The sequence below is a fragment of the Cyrtonyx montezumae genome, unplaced genomic scaffold (assembly GCF_038088225.1).
Source record: "Cyrtonyx montezumae isolate F1298 unplaced genomic scaffold, pur_monq_1.0 scaffold_10, whole genome shotgun sequence".
Taxonomy (NCBI): Eukaryota; Metazoa; Chordata; class Aves; order Galliformes; family Odontophoridae; genus Cyrtonyx; species Cyrtonyx montezumae.
In genome coordinates this window covers 42,278,619-42,299,940 of record NW_027071826.1, presented here as the reverse complement: position 1 = coordinate 42,299,940, position 21,322 = coordinate 42,278,619, and the positions used below count along the sequence as shown (strand labels likewise).

General features: G+C 42.3%; 1 protein-coding gene across 1 annotated transcript in view; it reads right to left on the bottom strand.

Moving 5' to 3' along the window:
• The window catches only part of CHKA (choline kinase alpha), a 42,523-nt gene extending 26,385 nt beyond the window's left edge, over positions 1-16,138 (bottom strand). Inside the window, exon 1 of the mRNA XM_065755103.1 lies at positions 16,116-16,138. The gene's annotated coding sequence lies outside the window, so the exon portion shown is untranslated. The remainder of the gene's footprint in view (positions 1-16,115) is intronic.
• Between the last annotated feature and the right edge of the window lie 5,184 nt (positions 16,139-21,322).

The following is a 21,322-nucleotide window of genomic DNA, read 5'->3' as shown; positions in this document are numbered from 1 at the left end:
CTCAGAACTAACCACACTGCTAGTTGTTATGGGAATCATGATGCACACTACAGAGCCTTTAGCTGTGGCATTTTACAATCCACTAACTTAATCCTACTTTGTTTACATTTTGACCCCAGGAGGATAACACAATTACACACAGCAATTAGGAAATTATCATTAAGTAATTAATCCAAATTAGAACCTCCCCCCCCCCCCCGAAATAAATAAATAAAACCCCAAAAACACAGAACTCTGCCAGTTAACTGAAGGGTGTTGCACTCCATCACAGGTATTTCATAGTTTCGTGAATTAAATATGACACAATGTCAAGAATTTCTCCTTTCTACTCTGATAAGAATTAGTACCAACTGAATATTCGGAGCTGCCTTGTTATGTATTAACCAGTCATCTGGGAATCCTGTTGAGTAACAGAGCAGTTGTTGCAACACCAAGACTCCCATATAAATCATGCCTGAGTCTTAAGCAAATATTGGTTCACAGGCGAGATATGACTGCAGTTTAAGAGGTTACAGGTGCAGACTGAACTACTTCAGAGAGAACCACTCCCTCTGTGCCCATGTGAGATCCACATCAAAGTGCTCATGTCAGTTTGAATCCAGGGAAACAGAGCATTTTTCCTTCCCTTTAATACTGTATCAGAACCTATTTTTGATGCTGTACAAATCAAAAGGTATCACGCTAAGTTATGTAGGAATTTGCACTGCAGATAGGTGCAACTTCTGGGAAGAGGGGAGTGAGAGATGAGTTATTTTTACAAAGTGTAGGAAGCAGAGGGAGGGGGAGGACATGCAGCTTTTTCTGCCATACAGATGTTCTAACGACTGATAACCAAAAAACAGAGGAAGGAATTTGAGGTGAAAGAAACTTATGATGATAAAATTAAAAGCTCTCTTGTACGCTTTGGGAAGTAGAAGGAACCTCTCTCTCATCAGAGGGAATAAGGCACATGGGGAAAGGAGTGCCCCATCCCACTTGTTTTTACTCTAACATGAAGTACTGTGAGCCACATCCGCGCTGGCAACTTGCTCTTCTATTGCAGTACAGATATCTCCTTCACTTAGCCCCAGATCCCAATTGCTCTTCGGTACAGGGGGAACACAGGCACTCTTCTGCATGCATTTCACAGTTACATACCTAAATCAAAAATAGATTTCCCAAATCTCCTGGACTTTTACATCTCAGTGAGCCCAAAGCCAGTAACCTGTAGAGCACGCATGCTCCATTCCACCCAGTACAAGTGGATCATAAACAATACAAGGCAACTGCTCTCAACTTCCAAGTGAGAGTGGCTCTGTGATTACTATAGTCAGTAAACAAATTACTCAGAAAAAAGTTTTTGTCACAGAAATGGAGTTCACATTTGAGCAATGCTGATGGGCACGTTTACATCAGAACAGCTCAATGCTTAAGAGGTAAGAAACTAGGCAAACCTTTAGCTCCTAGACCAGATTTTTTATTTTTAAAAGGTACAAAAAATAAATTATGAATTACCTTAGCTTACAGAGTAACACTGTTCTCTTGACAAAGTTACTTGTGAGAGATGCAGCTGGAATCAAAGCTTAAATAACCACATCACCTGAGACACTATGTAAGTGATAAAAGTTTGGAAATAAATGCCACCAAAGAGAACACTTGCTTGGGCTTGTTGGCCTTAATTGTTGCTGTTACCCAAAACCAACGGGACACTGAATTCAGAGTAATTAGCCCAAGACAATATACTTCAGGTGACGTCTTTACTCTGAAATGCTTTTCACAATGCAGAAAGGCACTGTTCTTTGAACAGTTCTCCATGCAGATTCTACCTGCCACACACACAACCCATGTGTGACAGTGGAATTGTTCTGGCCAGCTGAACTGGATGTGGTTCAGGCCATTTCTTACATAAATTCTCCCAACACCTGATGAATGAAGGACAGAGGGAATACAGTTCTCTCTCAGTTCTTCCTAACTGCCAATAACTGTCAGAAAAAATCCCCTCTTATATCATTCTTCAGCACATTATGCAATTTAAAACCCTTTCCTTACATTTGTAGTCAGCTAGTGTATTGCTCTGAATTGTGCAAGAAATCCTTCTCTCTGCTGTTTGACAGGCAGTTAGCATTAGGGAGCTTTCTGCCTCTGCAATCTAGCTGCTGTGGGAGAAACAAACCTGTCTTGGTACCCAGGTGGTCACAAGCCATATTCTCTTTTGCCCTGCAGAAGCTGCCTTATCTTCCATGGGAATTAAATTTGCCAGTTCTCTTCAAAACAAGCCTCCTTTTTGGGGTTGGATTCGGCTAAACACAGAGAACTGCCTTCAGCTTCTTTTCAGGCTTTGACACGGGCCTGGTCAGGCTACCCACCACATCAGGCATCCATCAGCATACAGGACCCCTCACCCTGTGGGATATCAGGGATCTCAGCTCTACATGGCACCCAGTAACACGACAGCTACAACAGATACATGCTCAAATGACTGATTTAGGAATTAAACTCAAGAAGCACCACTCTGAACAAAGCGTGAACCTTTCCTGCTCAGAAAATAATTTCCTCAGCCACTTTGCAGTTCTCAGTGCAATGCTGCAACAGGGAAAATACAGTAAGCAAGGGCTGGGCAGTGATAGTGCAATTCCCCCTCAGCACCTCTCTTGTGCCAAGTTCAGGGAAAGGGTGAAATTTTGTACTGCTGTCATAACAGTTACAATATTTTCTCCCTGAAAAGCGCTTCTATGCAGGGACATACACAAGTTAATACCTGCACATTCTAGGTATGTTTGAAATAGACAAGTGGGTCTGCTGAAAGAAGTTCTAGCTCATCAACCATGTAATCAAATAACACATGAATGGAGAAAAATTGATCGTTGTTTTGACTCCAAGCATAACATCCGTTAGAGCAGTGTTACTTTGAGGTCTTCAGATGGTTGTCTCATAGAATTCTCAAAAAAGAACAAGCTCTTCCAAGCAAGAATGACAGATTTTTTCCCCATGTTGTTTTGGAAGGGTTTTTAAGATCAGCGTTTCTCCAAGCCAGCAGCTGCTGGAAACTTCTGGGGCATCTTCTGGGACATGGATGAAGTGGCCCATTTCAGCCTTCCTGAGAGGCTTCCTCCATTTGACATCACAAGATCACAGCTAAAAAGGTTTTGCTTCAAGGACAGGGAACATACTTACTAAACCAATGGAGCATGTGGGATCAAGGACTGAGAGTGCCATGTCTCATGTTGACAGAACACAGAACCAGGCCATCTCCTCCCTGTTGTTACCCCACTTGGCTTGGGTCTTTATTTGTCCTTACAGGACACCAGTGTTCCCACGCATGCCTGGCAGCTATCATTCCCTGGCACAGCCATGGTCATCCTGGTAAGGAAATCAGAGGCCCAACAGTGACAGCCCCAGTCTGGGTCAGGCCATTCTGGAGCTTGTACAATTGCCCTGTCAGTGTGGTCCGAGTGACGCTGTTCTTACTGCTGTTTAGAAGCATTCCCCGTGGCTGCATGGCCAGATGCCACCAAAAGACACCACTCAGTTAAAGTTCAAACCCAGCTGGCAGCAACGTTCCCTCCCAGAATGACTTCAAAACAAACAGAGTGACCTCAAAAACAGAAATAGAAGTACTACTCAATTGCCACCTGCCTTCCTGGAAAATCCCATTTTCATCATTTTCACCTACTGGCCAGCACTACAGGGTTTTTCCCCCAGTGTCCTAAGGCTGCATTCTCCAGCAACCTAGCCTTGGAAATGAGTGATAATGTCTATAGTGTTCCCTCCCCCCATCACTGAAGTCTGCAGGGATCTCCAAGGCATTTTCTCCCATTCAGAAGTATCCATCTCTGAGTAACCTCGGTAGAGTTGCAACTTTAATAGGACTTCCTTGTTCACAATAGATTGCTCATTTACAGTTTTCCTATGTTCCTTATCTTCCTCTCAGGGAAAAACAACTTCAGCCCCCCACCAGACCTGAGGATTATACCCAGGGTGGGATTTCACCACAGACATGCATATCTCAGCTCAGCTCAGACTGAGTAGTCAACATTAAGCATTAAGGGCAAGGTTCACCAATCCCTGAAAATTCTTCAAACAAGTGCTGTTTTCTTTTGTTTGATTATTTAAGGAAGTTGGATGAGGCAACTTTGGTATACAGATCCATTTTATAGATATCTAAAATGAAGACGATGGCCTGGTTGTATAGGGAAGGATGGATGAAAGTCTCTGTATCCCCTCACTGTCTGAGGAAAGAACTTGAGAAGTATCAGAGCATCAACACAAAGATTCAGCACGTGTGCAAAAGCAGAAGGGGTGATATTTTCTGTTTCAGCTTGGCTGTTGCTCTTGGCTAAGACAAAATAAAGCTCTACTATTATTATTACCACATCTGAGGGATCGCTGTGAAGGAGAACTCTACCACCATGCAGAGTAACACAGCAGAGAACCTAACAGCTCTCTCCTTTTCTTTTAAACTGTGTTAAAATGATAACACTTATCTGCAGACTAACAATAGCTGTACAGCAGCACAGGAAAGTTAAACAAGCCTTAAGACCAGGGGCTGCAGCCATCACCCCTCATCACTGACTGACTCTGTAGACTACATATACTTCCAGGAGAAAAACCTGCAAAAAGAAGAGGTTTTGAAGGTGTTTATTGACCTAAAACTACAGCCATACAGTCCAACATGTTCCATACACACGTCACCCTCAGGTCTTGTTCACAGGCTATCAAAATCTGAGACTTTAAATCAGAACGTAGCCAACATCAATAGCAGATAATGTTCTAAAGTGAAATTCATCCATGTGACAGCAAAAATAGTAAACAAATCAACAAACCAAACAATAACCAAAAATCCTGACACAGAGCCAGTCATCAATAGACAAGCACCACAGGGTGACCGAACTAACGTGTCCCCAGAGACTGTACAGCTGGCTGTAGAGGGCTGCCTGCACACAGCACAGAAGGGAAGAGGTACACTGGGGGGATTTCTGCTCTCCTCTCTGTGTTCAAAGCCAGGCAGTTTGCAGATGACTCGTAAATTGTCTTAAGGCACTTTCAAAGGAAGACAAATGTTGTTTGGAACACGTGGTTTCCTTGCTAGAGCTGCTTAACTATGAGCAACTCAGCTGCACTGCATCATGCTAAGCAGAGCAGGATCCCTCTGTATTTAGAGGTTTTCATGCTACTAATTACTGAAATCCAAGTGAAGACACTTTCCACAGCGGTACACAGTACTCGTATGATTATCCTCCCATGTTACATCAAATTAATTAAAATATTACAGGCTTCCTGGGCAGGGCTTTATTTGTTCCAAGTTGTATTTTTTCATGTAGTCAGCTTTCCTTTCAGTAAGGTGTGTTCTTCCACACCCTCCCTTTGGCCTTGAGAAGGCCGGTTCCTCAAGAAACCGCTCCATGCTCTGTTTGTTTTAGTAATTCTTACCCAAGGTCTTTATCTCAGAATCCTGTTTGTGCAGCTTTGGACAAGATTCAGTACTTGGTGAGGAGGGTGAGAGAGGGGGGAAGGATTTCTTAGTGCCTTTAGTATTTAAAGTTATCTTAACCAGGTCTATTAAGCAGATGACTTTAGTCTATCGGCCCCAGGATGGTGTGACTCTCTCTCTCTTACAGTAAGACCAAATGCAGCTTGACACAGCAGCTATAGGAAGAGAAAGGGCCATGGGAAACTACAGTTTTTGGAGCATGCACAACACAATCAGTAAACCTGAGACCAAAACACTGCAGCAAGTAGCCCACTGCAAACCCCTGACTCCGGCAAGTCTGTTCATGACAGCAGCCAACTAAAATCAGCTCCAGCTCCTCTTGCCATCACACCTGCAAATGCATGGCTTGCAATGCTAGCCCAGGTAATAAATTTGCTAAACAGAGCACTGGATCAGTGAACTGGCCTGTGTTAAGAACACATACATGACGGAACAAGAGCTACTGGCCAAGGCTGCTCATTCAGTGAGCTTAGCAGCTGTGGTGCAGGAATGCCTGGAATGTTTCAGCCAGCAGGTACTCAAAGAGATCCTGCTCTAGGAAACATCTGCAGTTCTCACATCAATAGTCTCCCTGCCCATTGCCTCCCTGAGACACCAACAGTGCCCCCCCCCCCCCCCCATTCTCCCACAGATTCTTCATGTAAAGCAAAATGTCTTCCACTCCAATCTTAACCTCAGCTTTTCTTTCTGAGAAAACAAAAACAACTGTCATAGGAAACGGCAGTCTCACAAATCAGCAACATACTGGTGTCATTCCAAACCAGCTCTGGGTCTGGATGTGGCTTTGGGAGTCAGGCTGCTTTTAGAGGATGGTCTCTTCCACAGCACTGAGTCCTATAGTCCATTTGTTTAACGAATTCCAACAAACAGAAAAAAAGTTGTTTGGAAAGAGGGTGATATGGTATGGAGCCCTTTTTTTTCTGCCATATCAAAATGCACATTTTGTCAGCAAACATTCCCTTGCAAGATTCCCAAACTCTTCTAAAGATGAAACACCTCTGCCCATCCAATTAATTCTTATCACTTCTGGACAGATAACGAGACTGGCAAAAAATGTCTTCTACCCATTCATAACTGGGTGAGAACCTTCTCTTCTAGAAGCGAAAATTGTGGATCACCATAGCTGGCATTACATCTGACCTGAAGTGCAGATGTAACCATTTGAGGGGGAGGCAAAAGCAAACCAACTTGCCAATTTGGCAGCATAAAACTCTGGAAACACATCAACCAACAGATTCCCCTATCTTGTTTTCAAGTTCACCTGTGTTACTTACAGACTCCTCTTTTCCTTTCCAAAGCTCAGAATCTGACCAGAAACATGGCCCTTCCTAGATTGCAAAAGATTCCTCCATATGAAGCAAGGCAAGTTGGGCCTGTCCTCCACTTTCACTGAAGTAAGCTCACAGAATTAAGGAAGAAAGCTACTTGAGCTCTTGCATGCCACCTCCAGATCTAAATCAGAACAAAACCCACCACAAATTAGGGCAGCTTCAAGGCTTCACTGACTCAAGAGTGCAGGGTCATCCAAACAACAGCCTTGCGTGAATCTGCTAAGTGGAAGAACTGATTTAACTCAGTGGTCCACCATAGCCTGGAACTTCACAGTTGATGGGAAATGTCACTTGCTTGGACAGTGCCACAAAGTTGAGGAGGAGGGGTAATAATGGCATGCCTTGGCTTGTAGAAGGGAATTTCCTTTAACACAGTATTGCTCTATTAGCTGAAAGAACTCAGATGCCTATTTTTGCACAACAATTCTTCGAAGGCATTATACTGACATGCTTAATTGAAGACCACGCTCCGAGGAACTGCAAAACTCATCACTCCTTCTTAAGAAGTAGCTTTTAGAGAAGTCAGCAACTCTATACAGAAAGGGCAAAGCTATAATAAAATGGGTGGAGGAAGTAGAAAACTCCTTTTACTCTTGGATTTCTGCTTTCCACCACATGGTGCATGCATTTCTCTGACTCACTGCACAAAATAATAATAATAATGGCCTCACAGTTGCCTGGAAATCCCAGCACAAGGTCCCTCCTCCTCAGTACAGTTCAATCTTTTAATATTTTCAAGGTCTCTCTTTTCCATGGGAGTGCTGCACAGCCTTGTTGTTGTCACAATCGCTGACTCATCCAGTCTTGATCTAATTTTTGGAGCCTCTGAAAGAAATTGCTAGAAGCTACAGACAACAAAGCCTTCAAACCTGACTTTAAGACCTATGTTTTTGCTATATCTCACAAGAAGTTGCCCTCCTGCTCTGGGTGAAGGAGTGTGGCTCTTATGTAGTTCCTCAGCTCATAGCTAGAAGGTTTGTGAATGCTGATCGTAGCAGCTGATGAGAAACTGAGCAGAAAGGGTTCAGTGAGAGGCTGTATTCAAACAGGACACAGTACTTCCAACCAGCAACAAAGAAAGCCCACAATGTCAGCTGCCACATTTCTCTCTCCGATTAACAGATCAAAAAACTCCATTTGTCACAACTCTGAGAGTGACAAGTACTTCTGCAAGAATCAAAGAGGACAAGCGATGCTCATTCACCAACAGTGGTCTGGTCACTGAAATTCTCAAGGAGATATTCAACTTTGTTCCTGCACACTGAATTTAGCAGCTTAAAGCACCATCCCATGCCACTGTGGATGCATGTTTTGCTCTCAGAGCAGAGGTGACAGAGTGCATCCTCCTGGTGCCCCAAAAGGAGGACAACAGCACAGGAATTACAGAGCCTGAGTAAATGGTTTGATGTGACACACAATGATGACCTAGAGCTGCTGCTTTAGAGGTCAGGGACAAATCAGCCACTGGTTTATGTGGCAGCATTTATACCAGCCAGCATTATTAAAAAATGTCACCTGTGGGCTCTGTGAAAGAGGGCTGCTTTCTCTATCCCACAGTGGAAATGAAAACCTCTTTCAACTACAGCCCTGCAGAACTGATGGTCAGTAGAGAAGAGCTATCTAGCCAAACATCCCTTTGCTCCTAACTGCACTTTTGTGATGCTTTAATCAAGCTCCTTTACAAAAGGAGAAGATCACAACCCTTTGAATGGGAACATCTTCGGTACACAGATTTGTTTCCAAGCAGCACTAACAAAGTCCACTGCTGACAGAACCCATCTGAGGCCTCATCCAAAACTTAGACAGCTTATCCTGTTTGGTAGTTTTCTTTCCTTGTTTAAATAAACTCTCAACACATGATTTTTAAAAGCAACAAAACTGAAATCCTGGAAAACCTACCTAGCACAGCTATTACAAGGTGCAACAGTACTTCAATCTTTAGGCATCTGCTTGCAGAAAGGCCACCTGAGAAGAACTTGAAAACTTGAGACGTAAAGCACAAACCATTAAGTGAAATATTCAAGTAACAGAGTTAGCAGGGCACTATGACAAAGCCTGAAAGATTGCCAGTGTCAACAAACAAAACCTGCTGCATGCCTGGTCGTAACAGGAAGCAGGAATTCCTTGCCCAGAGATGTCATCTGAACAGAAAGTCCTGGAGATAAGTTCTGTGAGAGCACTGACCCTGGGGTGGTACCTGCCAACAGTCTGATGGTGAGATGGCAAACTGGATTCCTCTAAACTGAGGTGGCACGTGCAGTTATCTCAGAGCACTTTACCACACTGCAGCTGAGGCAGATGAAGTGCTTATACCAAAGTTCAAGCCATCGTTGCTCCAGTGAACACGTAATACCACAGCCCTATGGGGATTCTTCAAGGCTGAGGAAGTCCAGAGTCTAAGGTCAGGCACTCGTAAATGAAAATTTACTCACACTCAGCTGACTCTGATGTTGCCCTTTGAATGGACACATCAACAGAAGTTGTACTGCCTCACTCACCTCCCTTTTCAATACCATTTTGTCAATGCAAAGTGGAAGCAGAGATGACAACTCAGACCTGCTATTGTGAACTTTGGCTGCAGTGTGAACTGTTTACCCTGACCACAGGGTAGCATCACCCACTAGGCTCCAAAATCAACATGAACTAAATGACACGACGGGCCCAGATAACATTCACTGACAAGACAGAACAACACTGGAGAAGTAAACCATCAAACTCCAACTACTGCCTTGTGAGTTGCAACACTGCTTGGGGTAAAACACAACTCTAACCTAAGAACATGCTTTGTAACCAACATCCTGCTTCATTCCCTTACAGAAGACTTAAGCATGGGCCTAGAGCTTTGTAATGTGGAGTATTAGTGTACTGGGGGCTGCTCAGAACACAAGCTTTTTGAAGTACTTGGTCATGCCTACTTGTGCTAACCATGCAGTCATGTTTAACCTCTGTATTCAGCAGAGTAATCCTCTAGCATTGCTGTTAGCAATGATAACTTGCACTGTCCTCCTTAACCCGTCCTTCATAGGTTTCCTCACTGGAAGTCTTCCCTGAGTGGGAAATTTCCACTCCTGGAAAATTTCCCAGAGTGGTTCAGCTGACAGTTGCATTAAAAATCACAGCATGTGTCTGTAGATGTCCTTGTATCAAACATTCAGAGATGTAACACAGCAGAGACGTTAATTGCCACAGCTATGCTCTTAAATGACTGCTTACATCCCAGGGTGTGGCCTTACCAGGGCTGAACAACTCCAAGAACAGAACTGCAGATATTGCTCCCCTAATAGCTGCATAACTTTATGTCTTTGCTGCAAAATCAATTACCCAGGTTTCTCCCTCATTTTCAGGGTCACACATCCACACCTACACACAAAAACCCAACTCATAAATCTTCCTGCTGGCACAATAAGATAAAAATTAACAAGATTGCAAGGGCCATCCAGTGCTAAGACAGCCTCCCTGCCTCACCAGCTTCCCAGAACTGTTTTTAGAGCAGATAGTTTGCACTGTCCTCCTTGTCTTGTCCTTGACAATTCTGCCCATTGTTCCCTGGAAAACTTCCCAGAACAGTTCAGCTTACAGCAGCACTAAGAAACTCAGCATATGTCAGTAGATCTTTTTGTATCAGATGTACTGAGATATAATGCAGCAGACGCTTAATTAATACAAGGTTTGCTCTGTTATATCCTCTGCTGGTTATTACTTGAAGAAAGAATGAAAGAACAAGCAAACGAGTCAGCAAGAAACCGTAAGACCCTTCCTGCAGCAGTAACCAGACTACTGTTTTTTGGAAATTTCCCTAATACAACAACAACAAAACAAACAAACCAACACACCATAAAGACAGAAACTTGGGTAGTAGTGATTTTGAACTCTACAACTTTTACTTTTTCCCCTCTGGTTTTCTATACGTGTGTTACTGGAAATATAATTGACTGTTAGGCAGACAGTCAACCTCCACACTTGCATCTATGAAGCAGCAAGCCCCTGGAAACTACTACTGCTTGTATCAAAAGGAGATTTTCCACCAGAACAACCTGAATTCCTGAGTTAACTGATATCCTGCTTTGTCTGATCACTATCACCATAGTGACTGCAGGAGCAGCCACTCTGCAACTCACAGATCAGAGAGGAACAGGAAAGAAGCAGCAGAAAGGAAATGGCTTGAACTGAGGGATCAGTAGAGCAGCAAGAGAAGTGGGCCTGAACTTAGGGCCCAGTGAGACATAAATGGGCTGTGGTCAGAAGCACCCTTGGGCCATGCTGTGATTGGAGAAATAGTTTAAAAAGGAAAGAGGTGAATGCAGCTTGTGCATATGCTTGACAGACTACCAGTATAGGAGCACCAGAAGAAAAGTCAAAGTGAGAAAAGAGCAGCTGAAGATGAGGAAAGTAAAGAGGGAAGGAATTCACAGCAACGTAACAAATGCCTTTTAGCTAAAGCTGCAGTGAGCTGATTCACACCCCCTACCCGACATCGTTTGTGTGGCCTGCTCCCTCTCCTGGGGAAAACTGGTAAAAAACAAACAAACAACAACAACAAAAAAAAAAACCCACCAAACCACAACCCAGACTGCTCCGAAACAAGACACCCACAGAGCTCAGGGCAGACAGAGCCTGCATTTGCCAGGTTATTCCGGTCAGAGAGGGTTCAAGGTCCCTGTGCTGCCCCCTCTGAGCATAGCTGTCACAGCCAGAGAATCTGTACCCTCCAGGCTCCATCATACACATGCACAGACAACAGCAGTGCTCTATCTCCCCGCAACGGTGCTGCTGCCAAGCACCTCCCAAAGCATCCTCTGCTCTCAGCCAGTGGGGCTGGCCATACATTTGCACAACAGGCCAGCATCCAAGAACTGCAGTGCTCATGAGCACTTGACTTGTCAGAGCAAATACCGAGGTGAAAATGCTTCTTTTCTGGGAAGCGGACAGAGATCATCAGTTCATCACAAGTGCCAGAAAGGCTTGATGTTTTTAGTCACAGAAATAAATTTCAGTGTCTGTGAGTGAGGAGAAGGAAAAAAAAATAAAATATACTTTTGTACTGAGAAATATTCACCACTTACCTACTTCTTGCTCTTTTGAAATTCCAAAGATCAGTTAAAATCCTTGTAACGAATCTGTCTAAACATTGTATGTTACAGCAGCCAGTAAAGACCCACATAATGTAGCACTAGTCAGACTGGGACAGAGGAGAAAGGTACTGCTGAGCTTAATAATGCATGGGGACATACCATAATGGGTGACACTGGTGTAAGACCGATGGCTCTTTAACCTCTTCCTTCCAAATCCATGCTTAGTTGAAGAACTTTTCTACAGCAAACTTATGACTTAAGAATACACAATTAAAAATGAAAAGTGAATCATTAAGTAATATCACACCAGGCAACCATGCAATCAGCAAAAGTCATGAGACCTGCAGCCATTCCCTGTTTGCTTTACAGCTGCTTTGCAGTGCCAAGACTCCTACTTACACCATTTTGCACTTCAACTGCTGCAGCACCTATTCCAGCCAGCTCCTGAGGGGAGTGGTGTCTCTTGGAAAATCCATTCTGTCTAGAAGCATTCTTACTGAATGCTACTGCATGGCAACATAAAAGGGGTGGAAGACTCACTTTTTACAGATACAATGGGGAGGAAAGATGGAAAACTTTTACAAAAGATAAGAGGAAAAGAACATTTCTATTGCTCCATGGAATCTTCAAGCACAAAAGATGGAAGTGTTTAATTACATTACTGTTCTAGTGATAGGAGTTATGCCTACCTACTTTAAGACGATAATAAAAAACTCTGCAGAATAAAGACAAGGACTTGTCTTGAAGAGCTACAGTTTTATTAGATTGGTGACAAGCTACGAAACACAGATCAAGAGCCAAACTTCAAATTCTTCAGTGATGTGTAAGGCAAATCTCATGAAGGACACAGGAGCAGGAGAAGCAATAAATACAAGGTAGGAAAGTTCAAGACTATTAAAAAAAAAAAAGAAAAAGTTTATTGCAGCCTTTCCAGGCCAAGGCAAGCAACTGATCTGATTCCCAGGCACCAAAACAAGTTGCTACGGCTGGCTGAGACCAAACTGATCCTTCTCCCCAGACTGCCAGCTTTGCTGCTGGGGCTGCAGTGCAGGATGCCAGCCAGTACCTTGGACTCCACAGTATACAGCTCTTGTCTTCGTCACAAATCCACCTCTACCAGACTTCATTCTGGAAACTGGGCACCAAGTTAGGGGTGTTAGGGTTCACATTCTCTCCTGTGCCCCTTGGCAGAGGCACTCCTCACAGTCAACTGTTAGCTCTGTTTGCAAGGTCCTTGTCCTACTAGTATCTATCATCAGTTAAACCCAGCCACATACCTTTAGATTTGACACTGACTCCTATCTCCTCAGTCAGGCAATGCTTGAACCCATATGGAGTGTAACGTGAGTGTCAGGCCTTTTCACTGCACTAAAAGCAGTACTTACGAGTTCTCTATCTGACACTTCCCCGCTATGTGCCATTAAAGAAGCCAATTCCTCTGTGCCCAAGCACCTCTATCTATAAGCCTGGCACAGCAGCTCTGATTTCTTTCAGAGATCATTGTAATATATGGTAGGTTACTGCCATGTTGTTTCTAGCAATACTTGATCTTGAGAACTGACAGTTTTTGTGACAGTAATGAGCCTTGAGAGCCAGGGTTGCTGAGGGCCACGCAATATTTAGTACATCTTCACAATTTACATTCCTCCAAAGTTTCCATGAAGATTTCATTACAATGAATCTTTTAGATTGGTTCAGATAATAAGTACCTTGCGATGTGGGAAAGAATGTGAAGTAAACCAAGCATCAGTCTTAGAGAGAGATGTTGACTAGATAGCCAGAATCTTCCTAATGATGGCAACACATAGCAAGAAGTCGCAAAGCCTGAGCAAATAACGACTTAAAAGTACCACACAGCAGCAAGACAGGCAGCAGCCAACTTGTTCTCTCTTGATTTTGAGAGCTGCGAGACCTGCCAACAGCCTCTTCCCCCAAAGAATGCATGCAGCATTCCTGAGGCAAGTGTTAATGCTGGATCTCGACCAAGAAAGGATTCCTATAGACAGCAGACAATAGCAGGATGTTATATTACTTGCTTCTTTCTATTGTTTCCCCTCCAGTTCCGTTCCCCAGTACCTCCCCCTTGACTAAGAACCTTCATAGCAGCTACCAGCTGAATGTGAAGTGCTATAGCACGTGCAGCCTGCTTAGCCTGCTTGCTCCTCCCAGGAGTTAATTCTGCTAATAAGAACAGCAAATTCTCAAAGAAACAGGCATGGATAAGGCTGGAGCATGCTGATAGAGGAACCTCCTCGTAGTGGAATGCAAAGGGATTAAAGCTAGCAAGAGCACAGCTGTGTTCAGCATCAAGTTATTCCTCAATTCCCATTGCCCAGCGTTGCTCTGTAACTTGGATCATGTCCTGCCTCCAGCTCACTGCTGGTCTGCTTGCTTTCTTCTCCACACATCATTCAGATGCACTCTCGGGATATCACACAGCAGAAAGCAATAAAGGGCCACGCAGCTTCTAACGCATACTGGCTTCTAAAGAGCCAGGCGGCAGGGCTGAGAAATCCCACTCTTGGAAGACAGGCGCCACCTTGTGTTGGGAATGGCAGCAGTAAAACGGATAAAAATCCAATCTGGAAAACCAAATGATAAAACGTGACCAGAAGCCAACTTTGGAACAAATCTCTGCTAGGAGTTTTGGCTCCTGGTACCCACCAGCATCGCTCTCAAGGACTAGATGATCTTGTAGGTCCTTTCCAACCTTATGAACCTATGAACCTACTGTCTCTGCTGTAGGGAGATTCTGCTTTTTGAAGGGGCAGACAAACTAGAGAGAGCAGCTCATCCTTACAAGTTCTGACTCAAGTCACAGCACAAAGCCTTACTCAAAGAAGGCAGACCTCAGATGTAACTGTGCATGATCAACTGCAGATGCCTTGCTTTCAGTGGAGACAAGGGAGAAACAAGGTGTCACAGTAGGCAGTAAAATTTTGCAGAGTGTTACTGACTTCCACACTGGAGACTAGATAGCAACGGATGTGGAAAACTCAACCGTGAAACACCACACAGATTTTACAGAGCAACTTCAGAATGTAAAATACTGCTATGGTGGTTATCCTGAACCAGTGTGCAGGTGAGAGAGGCCAGATATTTGGCAGGAAAAAAAAATGCAGTTTGCTTCTTATTAGTTTCCTTAAAATTAATGTTGAGGATTCTACTCTAGGTCAGGGTTAAATTTTATCTGGTCAAACTATGTGAGACACCTCAAACAAATTTCTGAAAATGCCTGATTCTCCACGCTGACTTTAAGGGGACCTTTAGCATAACCAGCTTTGGAGAAATGTTTATTTTGTTCAAAAATGGGACATTGCTACTCTGTGAAAATATAAGCTCCCTACAGATTCAGAAAAAAAACAACAGTATTGCTTTGAGTCTTAATCACTTCAGGGTTTCTTCATAAGCTTTAAAAGGAAGAAAAGCAACTTGTCCAAAATATTAGGGACATAAAAATTCCTCCACAAACACCTTGGAAAGGAATAGAGTATGAGTATCACATTCGAGAAAACTGTACACAAACAGAATGCAGTACTCTGAATTCTGCTAAAGCTAGGTACTCTAAGGATTAAACCACCGTGTGGACAATACTTTTTTCTCTTAAAGCAAAAGTAGTAAAACCAGAAAATTCAGAATTCAGTTATATTTAAAAGAAATTTGTATGTTCCACAGAAACGAAACTGATATTGCTGCCACCATAAAGGTCTTAAAAAACTTAATTCCAAAGCTACATGTCTGAACAGTTGTCTCCAGCAAGGCCAGGGATGCATACAAAGGTTGCCCTCTATGCACATATTCCCAATGCTAAGTCAAACCAAGAACTAAATGGATGGATCACTCGTCCCATCACCAACTAACCACCACGACAGTACATCTCAGCTTTTTGACAGAATGTAACATCACATTCTGAAGTGGTGAGCTGAGAGGAGGGCTCATTGACTAAATCTTCAGCATGTGGAAGGCAAAGAGAACACTATCAGAATTGATTTACATCTTCCACTTCCCTGTCTCAGATTCCTGCCTCTCTTGGTACTTGCTCTGATAACAGACAGATCAGTCTCATTTATGATGGCACCCAATTCAGCAGCTAAGGTGGCAAAGAAGTGCCAATGTTGTGCAATCTCACCAGTGGGATGAGGTCTTGGTGATGCACAGGGCTGAAGGTCTGAGTTTGACTGTGGCAGCAGTCCTTAAGGTGATGCTTAATGCTCATATCAGCAGGACAAAATTAGCACTTACTGAAAGCACCCTTCAGGATTCTGTCTGCTAGCTCAGGAGTCCTAGATCCAATCTGTTTGGTGTCCAGAGACTGAAATAAATAACTCTCCTTCTCTGTAGATGTACAATTTCTAGGACAGCAGCTACATCTCACATGTCCATCAGCTGCATAGGTTGGAAGCCTTTAAAGAAAAGAGCTGAAGATGGAGTAAATCAGCACTAACTCCTGTATAGAAGCAGTAAGCAAGAAGGACTGCATGACCAAAATCCTCCTTAACAAAGGAAGTATCCCTTTTAATTGGATGTTTACTGGCATTAATGTGGTATCCAGATGCTCTGCCTGTCAGAGCCGTGAAAAGTGGTATATAAATACAAACTAATTATTTGACCTCTGCAGGCTTCTGAAAGTCCTGTGTGCCCTGCTACTCGTGACATATTTTGTATATGGAAAGCACTCTTGGCTCAGACCAAAAGAACTTCCAGACAAGTTAAAATCTGCCACAGCTTTTAACTGAAGTGCCACCACTGTGCCCTTCCAACCGATTGAGGTACTAAGAGGCTACATCTGAATATGTTGCATTTTCATTTAATAGACTCTTCAAATCAGGACTTTACAAGTACAACTATAGCTTTAAATGACTTAAAAAAAAGAAAATCCTTCAAAGTCTAGGAAATACTGCATGTTTTTCTTTCTAAAAGAAGTAACTAAGATTTTTCCACCTTTTTTAATAAAAGGAAAGATGAAATGCTTTAAGACATTCAGAACACTTTAATATCTCACCTCCTTAGTCTTTATTCTTCTTCCATCTATTGCCTGCTGTTCTTATGCTACATGGAGTTCACACCTGATGCTATTTGTAACCACTGAAATAGCTGAAACACAAGTATTGTTAGCTTCATCAAAAATGACATTCATCATACTGCACCATAAATAGTCATACCAAGAGCTTAAGGCTTTTCAGGCTTATTAGATTTCTAGTAAAAAGATTCTGATCCTATTACAAAGCGTGTTCCCCAACCTAGAACTATTCCCCATCAGTCAACATAGGTAGCTGCATAAACTCAGAACTCAGTCATATCCATAGAAGAGGTCCTTAAGCAAGACTTGGGTCACACATACGTGGTAATAAGAACAGCAGAGATCTGGGGAGAACTGAGACTATTTTTCCACTTGATCTTACAATGCTCAGTTTTGATGCAGAAGGTAACAGGAAGTTGAGAGAGGACAGGGAAAAAAAACCAAAACTGTTCTGTTCCCATCCATTTTTCACCTCAAAACATCTTAAATGAAAGCATGCAGAAAAGGCTCATACAGATTGTTAACTAACATTTCAAAAAAAGATCGTGATATTCAACTATCAACTTTGAAAAAATAAACAGATTTTTCAGGAATGATTAACATCACCTCAGAAAATACACTCTGTCCCATGTTTAAATGGGATACAAGTTGCTAGGCTTCTGAATTTCACTGCAGATCTGAAGTAGCTAAACTCTACAGTATTTTACCGTGTCATTTGGGAAGAAAATTTTCTGAAGCACTTAAGTGACTTAAAAGACTAAATCTGATTTTTAAAAGTAACTGTAAAGCCCATCTTACCATTAAGACTAAAGGCATTTGCATAGTACATTCCCTCCCAAGGACGTATGCTTTGAGATCAAAATCCCTAAGTTGCACTTCAAAGCTTTCTGTTAATTACAAAGTTGGAAATTGTTGCTTACCACTTAAGCATGTGCAATTTGGCACCTCCCAGACACTGACTGGAAAGGCTGTGACTTATCTGTGAGGCTACAACATTTTGGGCAGTCTCTGCACGTGAGCCCTTACACAGGAAAGGACTCTGCTGGAAAGACATTGGATGCTGAGACAGAAAGATGTTATTCAAGAGACTGGGATAACAATGAGCATGAATTATCCAGCAGTCCTGTACTAACACTGCGCCTGCAAGATTTCTAAAACTATGAATAAAATCATTTTTTACTCAACACAATTATGGGTTGTAAACTGGTAGAGAACAAAAATCTGTTGTAAAACGTTGCAGCCAACATAATAATTGGAGCAGAAAAACTAAAAATCTAATTATGGAAGAGAATTGATTTTTGATATGCATCATAAAGCATCAATGGAAAAATCTATGCTTTGTTGGACCCACTGGTAGCTCCACATTTGACTAGGACTCACTACCAAAACCACCAGTCTCTTGCCTGTTAAGTCAAACCAATCTGAAGAGCAACACTAGTTGGCTTCATTCTGCTCCAGAGCTGACATACCTGTACCTACAAGCAGTTCTCCAACATCACCACTGTTTCTGTGACAGGAACTTTCTGGCTAGATTTCCAATATGGATGAGATCAAGTAAGATTACAAAAGTTAAATCACATGTAGCTGCCTAGCTCAGGGAAGAAGCTGTGGATGTCCTTTGCCTGTGAAGAGAAGAAACAGCATTGAAACAATTGGCTTTGCCCTACAATAGTAAAAACATTTTGTGGGATTATTGTAAACAAGATATTACAGCTAGAACTAATGTGACATTGTGGAGAACACGTAGCAGCTGCAACAGGCAATAAAGAGCAATTCCTTACCTAGTGTCATTACTATGGAACAGCACTGAAGAAAGACAACGTAACCCTGTTACCTTGTGAAATCAAGAGTTCTGTAAGGTGCAACAGAGCATGCAAGTCTACCTGTTTCTTTATGGCCTAGCCAAGCTAGAGACCGTTTCCCAGGAAGAGGAATTAAGAAAACACACGATACTGGTGGATACAATGCAAACTTAAGTAACTTGGCTTTTCATGTTCAGCAAGTCTTATTCCACACAGTTTCCAGGCCTTCATCCTCGTTTCAAAAGGAGCAATAGATCATATAAACATGGGGAACAGAGGCAAACTGACAACTAGAAGCAGCAGCAGTTAAAAGCAAACTTCTTGAATACGCACCCAGGGAGCACTGTGGGTACATTTACATACTGTGGGTCAGGCAACATAACTGAACAAAGCCAATGCACTGTGAAAAGCACAGTAATATTGAATGTTGCTAAGCTTCAGATGCTCAGGTATTAGTTTGCACAAAGTAGATGCAGAAACAATACACTGGTGGGGGGGAAGCACTTGCAAATCTACCAGTAACAAGACACTGATGCCAGTATCGCAGAGAATCCACAGCAATATTATCAGAAAGTTTCTTCTAGACTAACAGAAAATAAAATTAAAAAAAACAACAAAACACCAAAAACTCTCTACCCCCACTGCTTGCATATTACAGATGAGGCAAAAATGAACAAGTATCACTAGTTTAGCCTTACTTCAGAAGTTAGAGTAACACTATCAATCACAAACTTCTTGTGTATAAAATACTTTTACATACCACCTCAAAGAAACACAGGGAAGGTTAGAGTTTACTCTATGCAAGGCAGACAGAGTAATCACCTGTTTTGTCTCCTTATGACTGATAGGAATACTACTCAACAGGATCAAACTACTTGCAACATATTTTGCAATGATTGTACTGTGCAATAAGCCACTCAATTTTTTAACATTCATATTAAAAAAAAAAACCAAAACTTAAGAACACTGAATCTTCCTAATCCTGTTACGTGAAGAAACATCATTTGCTTTCATCTTATCTTTGCCCTCTACCCTACTGACTCTCCTGCACTGAGAGGCTAGCCAGCCAACAGCTACACTTCTTACCACAAATATCCATAAGCTCTTGTTAAACCTCTGCTCAGCTACATGGGGCCTCAGTGTGCAGCAGCTGCACAAGGATGCCCACAGATCAGCAGCCAACCTGCTGTTTTAGGTTTCCTCTTTATCCTCCACACCTCTTCCATATATAATGAAGAGAGCCAGTCGATGCAGCCCATTTCTAACATGCCTTCTGCAGTTCTCCAGCCTGCTAAAACCTTGTCCTGGCCACCTTAAGTTATGGTGGTCACTGTAAACCTACTCAGCTGCTGCATGTTTCCTTACCAGCCTCTTGGGAAATAAAAGACAGAAGCTAGAGGAGGGTTCCCAGAAGCTGCATCACTAACCTGACAGCACTTTGAGACCTGAATAGGAAAGAAAGGAACACCCTCAGGCCGTTAACTTTTCATGCATGTGACACAAACATTCGCTGCCTCCTAATCTTAGTGGTAGGAATAAATCACTATAAGCCAACTTGTATACACATGATGAAATAAAGTTCTTGTTTTCATGGCAAAAGGACAGAAAAGACCGTGCTTCTACAAGCCGCATCTCCCCAGACCACCTTGGAAGAGTACATCTTATTAGTTTCAGGAAGCTTCTAACACCAAAAATCTTCAGCTAGATACATCTGTGGGCTTGTCTATCCATAAGTGACTAAAATTTTACATTCTCCAATACATGGAACAATATCACTCAGACTTCCTGATGCCTAAAGAGCTACCTATAAAGGAACTACAAACTCCATCACTACAATCCACCATACCTGGCTCAGTGCTCAAAAACAACAGCATACTTACCAAAGTCTTTCGCATTCAGGGTTCATTGACCTAAAATCTCATGTCTGTTGGAAAAAAATTGTGCATTACATACAGGCTTTTTTTTTTAAACATACATTTTAAACATGAGACAGACTGCCTTTAACAAAGAACAGACATTGTAAAAATGAAGTTGCAAGTATTTTGTTTAATTCTACACTTAATTCTATGCTAAAAATAAATAAGGTAAATGAGATGAAATGGATTCCACCATACGAATTGCAGCCTAACAGATCAGTGAAATGCATTTGGAAAGATTCAACTGAAAGGAAAATAATTATTTCCTGTGGAAGTCAGAGATGGCCAGATCAATTCATGCAAGCTACCCACACATTACTACTGATGTTCAATGCTTCCAAACCTGAATAAGACAACTGTTATGGAACTCAAGTCCTTCCTCTTGTGGGCACACAGCACTGGACTGAACATGACAATACTATGCGAATAGCAGTGAATTAAACTGATACAACACCACGTTTTTTAGATGTTATGTTTGTTTCTACATCCTTAGATGCAAGAATTTTAAGTCTTGAACCATGGTTGAAAAGAAACACAAACCAAACTGCTGTACAGTCATGAAAACTACAAAACGTGAAAATGTTAGCCCTGCTTCAAAGAAATGACTTATAAATTAGCTGCTTTACACATACAAACACATTAATTGTGCCCAGAAGCAGTAAGTTTTCCTCATGTGCTTGGAATTAAGGAAAAAAAAACCAACAAACATCA